This window comes from Dipodomys spectabilis, unplaced genomic scaffold (assembly GCF_019054845.1).
Source record: "Dipodomys spectabilis isolate Male_0828 unplaced genomic scaffold, ASM1905484v1 ptg000298l, whole genome shotgun sequence".
Taxonomy (NCBI): domain Eukaryota; kingdom Metazoa; phylum Chordata; class Mammalia; order Rodentia; family Heteromyidae; genus Dipodomys; species Dipodomys spectabilis.
Genome location: NW_024870975.1, coordinates 4,189,060 through 4,195,507, shown reverse-complemented (window position 1 = coordinate 4,195,507; position 6,448 = coordinate 4,189,060). Strand labels below are relative to the sequence as shown.

The following is a 6,448-nucleotide window of genomic DNA, read 5'->3' as shown; positions in this document are numbered from 1 at the left end:
ATGAGTTACCCAGAGAGAAATATTCACATGATTGGTGGGTCAGATGATATTTAAACTTAGGATTTCTTTTTTTTTTTTTTTTGGGGGGGGTCAGGTAGTGGGGCCTGAACTCTGGGCCTGGGCGCTGTCTCTCAGCTCTTCAGCCCAAGGCTAGCGCTCTACCACTTGAGCCACAGCGCCACTTCCGGCTTTTTCCTTTTTGCTTATATGGTGCTGAGGAATCGAACCCAGGGCCTCAAGCATGCAAGGCAAGCGCTCTACCACTGAGCCACCTTCCCAGCCCAGGATTTCTTTAGAAAACTGCATACTACTTTCTACAATGAGAACACTAACCTGTATTTTGACTAAGAGTATAGAAAATTTCCTTTTCTCCACAGTGTCGCCAGCCAACATTATTACCTTTTGAGTTTTTTTAAAGGGTAGGTTTTTACTGTGTGCAGTACCCAAGACTGGCCTTAGACTCAAATCCTTTTACTCCAACCTCCAATCACTTGGAATTACCAGCCTTTCCCACCACACCTGGGTCCTTGGATATTTTTGATAAGAGTTATAATAGTTACAAAGTAGTATTATAGTAATTTTGAATTGCATTTCTCTAATGACTTCTGCTCACAAAGCATTCAGCCCACATAGACGTTTTATTAAATACAAATTTGTAAATCCACAGGAGATTTTCAGGGCTTTTTGGAAAACATGTCTATTCAGAATTTTTGTCCATTTTTAATCAAGTTTCTTGTTAATCTCATCTTTAATCTCTCTATAGCAAATCAATAATTAATTCAAGGTAGTAGAAAGGAAAAAATTAAGCAGCTCCTAACATTTAAATTTTTTTTAATAACATGATATTGCTTAAATCATTTTCTGTTGAGGCTTGAGACTATATAACTCAATTTAGTTAGACCTTTTACAAGACTATATATAATTTATTTATTTTACTTTGTTCTTTCCAAAGGCTGCATGACTAATTTCACTTGGTTTCTTTCAGTTTCATGTAGTTCAGATTTCAAACTGAAGAATAAATGGAAGGAAGCAAACAAAAAATATATTTCCCCTCATCTGATGATGCCTCTACAAGAATGAGGAAAGTGTTGATGCTTCTAAGGACCTATGATAGAATATCAAAAAGACAATTTATTCTTCCAGGTCTTCCTTATCTTTGCGATGTAACTTAAATGATGTAAAACACAATATACTGCTCAAATACTTTTATGTTCTATCAGATTTGCACATTTTCATATGGATTTCACCTCTGTCTACAACATTTCTTCATCGTTCTGTCCCTGATACTTTTACACTATCACGACATAAGATAACCAGTTTGTTTTACAGCATGAGAAGTTATCCACCTGGCTTCCTTGGAAGCAGAGCATGGTCAATAGATATTACTTCTGGTTGCTCACACTACATGTAATGGTTTTTGTATTACTTATCATATTCTATTTGGTATTTAAAAAAGAATGCTGGCTAAACTCAAAGCTCATTCATACCTTTATGTTAAGTGTTTCACAAGTCTTATTCTCTTAATTCTTAAGATAACATTCGCTATAATGCTAATGTTATTACCATTGTAGTGTTGGGAAAAATTGTAGTTAAAGACACTAAGTGCATGGCCCAAAGACACACACAGTGAGGAAGGAAATGAGTCAAAGTTTCCAAAAGTCTTTCAGCAATATCAAAAAGGTGGGTAAAATCTCTCCATTCTCTTACACTCTCAATTCAATATTCATTTTGTCCAAGAAATAATAGCATAGCAAATATTGCCCTTGGTGATTGTTTTCTATCACATTTTGTCTTCAACACAGAATGTGTTGGTGACATTGGGTTATCATACACAGAGCTGAGCTTACAAATTGAGGTCCGAAGACAGCCAAATTTCTTCTGTCACACAGTTCCAGTTTCATTTTTAAAAAGTACTAAAACTTTTAAATATCATCACTTACTATCTTTTAACAACCCCCAAACTGACATATACTCACTTCAAAAGGCTTTCAAATTAGGAGATGATAAAAACAGGCCCCCATGAAGTAAATTTTCTTTTATTTTTTAAAATTGTTCTAAAAGCCTTGTGCTGGCTGGTCACACCTATAATCCTATCTACTCTGAATATTTGCTCTGGAGTCTGATTTCTGTGGATAACACTTGGGAGCCAATCAGGGCCAAAAAAAAAAACTTCATGAAATTATTTTTCAAAATGTTTAATGAACTAGCAAAGAGCCAGGAATTGAGATGTAGCTTATATAGTAGCTCACCAATCTAGATAGGAAAGGCCTAGCAAGACCTTGAAGCCCTGATTTTAAGCTCTGAGCACGCCAATATACATGCATGGCATGTGTTCACATGCACGCACGTGTTTCCTTGAGCGCTGCCTTACTCACACACACACACATTTATTCAAATTACCGTCATATCAGTGTTCTGCATTAATTTCTTTGTTAACGATATTATATGGGTAAAATACAGGAAATAAACTCTTCCATCTAAGAACATTTTTATATGTTTTTTATTGTAATAATACTGTGCACAGGGGTCACATTTACAAGAACAAGGAAACTAGTACATTTCCTAACAAGCATTGTTACCTCCTCCTTTATATTTCCCATACCATCCCTTCCCTCCCACCTCCACAAGTACACTCCCCTTCCCCTTCCTTCCTCCGCCTAAATTGTAAAGTTCATTTTTCAACATAGTGTCTTGTGCATCTCATTGTTACAATGGGTCAACCTTTATCCCTATTTGAGCATTTTTTCCCTTCCCCTCCCCAAATTAGAGAAGCATACATACAAGATGTAAGTGCACCAACTTCAAATACAGAGAAAACAGGGGTTATATCGTGGGGAGAAACATACAAAAAAACAAAAAATTGACATCACACATTATAAGTACCTGAGAAACAATAGCAAGAAACAAAAAAACCAATTGTGTCCCTATTTTGGGGTTCAATTTCTTTAACATCATTTTATCTGGTTATATGCACATATCTTTTGAACTTTTCTGCTTATCCCAGACATACATTTGTTATTGAAAATAAGGGAAATCATGGGACCTATGTTTCTTTGGACTTGGCATACTTCAGTCAATAAATTTTTTTCCAAGTCTTTCCATTTCCTAACAAATTGGGAGATGTCATTCTTTCTGATGGAGGCATAGAATTCCATTGTGTAAATATACCGTATTTTCTTGATCCATTCATCTAATGGGGGCATTTGGTTTGGATTCATATCTTAGCTATCATAAATAATGTTGCAATCAACATAGTTGTGCTGGTAGTTTTAGTATGGTCTTGTTTATGATCATTTGGGTAAATCTCCAAAAGTGGGATTACTGTGTCATACGGGAGTTTTATGTAGAGTCTTTTGAGGAACCTCCATACTGCTTTCCAAAGTATTTGAACAAGTTTACACTCCCACCAAGAATGCAGTACGATTCCCTTGTGACCACACACCTTTCAGCATCTGTTGTTGTAAAAATATGGAATGCTACACAAATTTTCATGACATACTTGCGCAGGGGGCATGCTAATCTTCTCTGTATTATTCCAATGTTAGTGTATGTGATACTAAATTGAGCACAGAACATTTTTTTTATATAAAGTATAATTTTTATTGATTTTATTAAACTAGACAATTCAACAAAATTAAGTTCAAAAGAATTGTGAAATTTTAGAATCATATATTTCTTACATAAGCAAACATTTAGGAATAAAATCAAGATAGACATGCCAAAAACAAAATAATTCCAGATATTTGTAGTTCAAGAGATGTGTAGGAGGAGGAATTCAATTATTCTATACAAGGCACCTGTCAAAATGAACATTGCAGCAAGTGTTTAGGTTTGTTAAAAGTTTTAAGGTTTTAAATATGCTTAATTTTGGGATTTTGCTTATATGTGCCCAAAATAGGACCGTTTGGCAGGTATAAAATTTTTCTATAAAGTATTTAAGATTTATGGTAACAGACATTAAGTACTAAGTATGTACATTTCAGAGTTTATGGAAACTTTATTAATGAGAAGTTGCAAAGTCTTTGTGTAAAGAAGCAGAGTGAAGAGTTAAGACTTTAACTATACAGTTTCTGTTAAAACTTTAGGGATTCCTTACTTTATTTGATAGCAAGGAATAAATGATGATATAAGCCATAATGTACGCATGTATGTTACTATTCACACACATACATATACACACGTATACATGCACACATGGAGAAAGACACATAATTACAGCCAACACAAGTTTCACCAGTTGTTGAATATGCCTTAAACTGAATACTAGAAACAATATATGTTGAAGATGTATTTGTCTCTAAGAGTTCATTTACCACTCCTCTTATCTCTTAAAACTGGTAGTTTTAGAGAGATTTGACTTACAAAATGCAGTACAAATGATAGCAAGTCACTTGGAAACCTCAGTAAGTATGTCATATGGTGTCTCCCTGCTCCTCAAGGATTGCTTACTCTTGTAGACATTTTCAACCACCAATTTAGCAGGAGAATACCCTGGTAAAGAGTAAAGTTATAAGGTTTTAAATGGCATCCTTACTTGAGCTCTTTTTCCAACAACCAGCATGAATTTCTGGCAGATGAGTGAGTCCTCAAAAAATTGGACTCTACATATATATTTAACTGACCCATGTGAAAATTCCTATGTGAGAAATGCTGACTGAGGTCTTGCTGATTTCCTGGCCAAGAAAATAAGAAAAAAAGAAAGTATTTTTAATGTTTTAAAGTTTGAGAATAATTTGTAACCTGTCAATAAATGTGTAGAACACAATTATACCAACTGACAAAAAAAAATGATGGCATTTCATTTATGTGCTCTTGGATTTGGCCAGTGATTTTAGAGGTGTCTACACAAGTAGAATCAGCATAAATCAAGGCAGCATTTCTTCATTTATGATATAAGGAAAGGTTACTGGTTGACCCATTGTAACAATGAAATATACAAGACACATTACCAGAGGATGGGTGAAATGGGGAGGTGGGGAGGTGTGAAGGGAAGGGATGGTAGGGGAAAAACAATGGGGAGGGTAACAATGCTCAATAAGAAATGTACTCATTACCCTACTTATGTAACTGTAACCCCTCTGTACAATATTTATAATAAAAATATATATTAAAACATACAAGGAAAACTTCTGTACTTATATGAAGTTGTATTTGTCACTCAATATAAGAAAGGTATTGGTTTTAGGACCACAGGCTTATTACTTTGGATACTCTAAATCTCTACATGAACACAGTATATTATTTACATTAGAATCTGCCCACCAGCTAGTGCAGTATAATTGCTGTGAGAATTTTTATTACATTCTATATTTGTAATGAAAACTAAAAGTATATGTATGCACAATCAACAGATACAAATTTTTTCAGATAAATTTTGTATGCAGTTTGAGGATGGAATTGGAGAGCAATTTCGAAAAGCACAAATTTCATCAAAAAGACCAGTTTGCAAATTGTAACAAGGAGCTAATCCAGCATCATTGAATAGTATGGAACTCCAAGGAGAAGTACTTGAATTGAGACAATATCAGAAAGTGTAACAACCCAAGGACGTTTTAAAATGCAGCTGCTAGAATTCTCATGTAGAGCTTTCATAACAGTTTGTGAAGTACAAATCAGAACCTCACTGAAGTGTAGATGGTTTTCTCTCAACTTTCTGTCATGATCAGTCATTATCAATCAACATATAGCTAATCTTGAATAATCCTCTAATAAAATGTTGATGGAGTGTTTATATGCAGAAAACCTCGGAAGGCTAACTTTTTCCAATTAGGACAGTCTGTATTTTATGATCCAGCCGAGAGAAAACTAGGTAAGCATCCATTTACAACCTTCTGAATAATTCTGATTCTGCCCACATCACTTATCTATCCATACTTGTGCCCGAGTGAAACGATTTTAAAATAATTTATCATTTAAAATTTAAATTTATGCTTCAGGGAAGATATCGAAGGAGAAGCTGGAAGCTAAACAAGCTCTCACATAGAAAACAGCTTTAGTGCTCCAGTGAAAAGTCCTAAGCTGGAGAATCACACCAAGTGTGCCAGCACAGTACAGAGAGTTGGGCCAGAGAGGGAAAAACCGGGCAAGGAGACAAATCTGAGCACTTGCCAACAGCTGTGGTTGCAGCTGTGGCGGGGGCGATTGCGGCTGTAGGCGCCATACCTGCAACACAGAGAGTCTACGACAAAGGCGCCAGATGCAGCCGGTGAGAGGATTCTACTCAACACCAGCAAGAACTGACAAGGAGCAGACATCTTCATCCTTCAGATCGCAGATCAGAGATCACCCAGGAACCAGACTCCTGTGTGAGTAGAAGCATGATTTCCTCACTCCTTCTCAGGGAGCAGAGAAGGGAAGGCCACCCCTCCCTACCCACTACCGGAGATCTCCATCTCTGATCCTGCAAAGGCCTCGCTGAGCAGCTAGCTCCAACTCAGTCTTTGAATGA

General features: G+C 36.0%; 1 non-coding gene across 1 annotated transcript; it reads right to left on the bottom strand.

Annotated features, from left to right (window-relative positions):
* Positions 1-3,462: 3,462 nt before the first annotated feature.
* LOC122127312 lies at positions 3,463-3,569 on the bottom strand. The gene has a single exon (XR_006151124.1). It is a non-coding gene; the product is annotated as a U6 spliceosomal RNA (small nuclear RNA).
* Between the last annotated feature and the right edge of the window lie 2,879 nt (positions 3,570-6,448).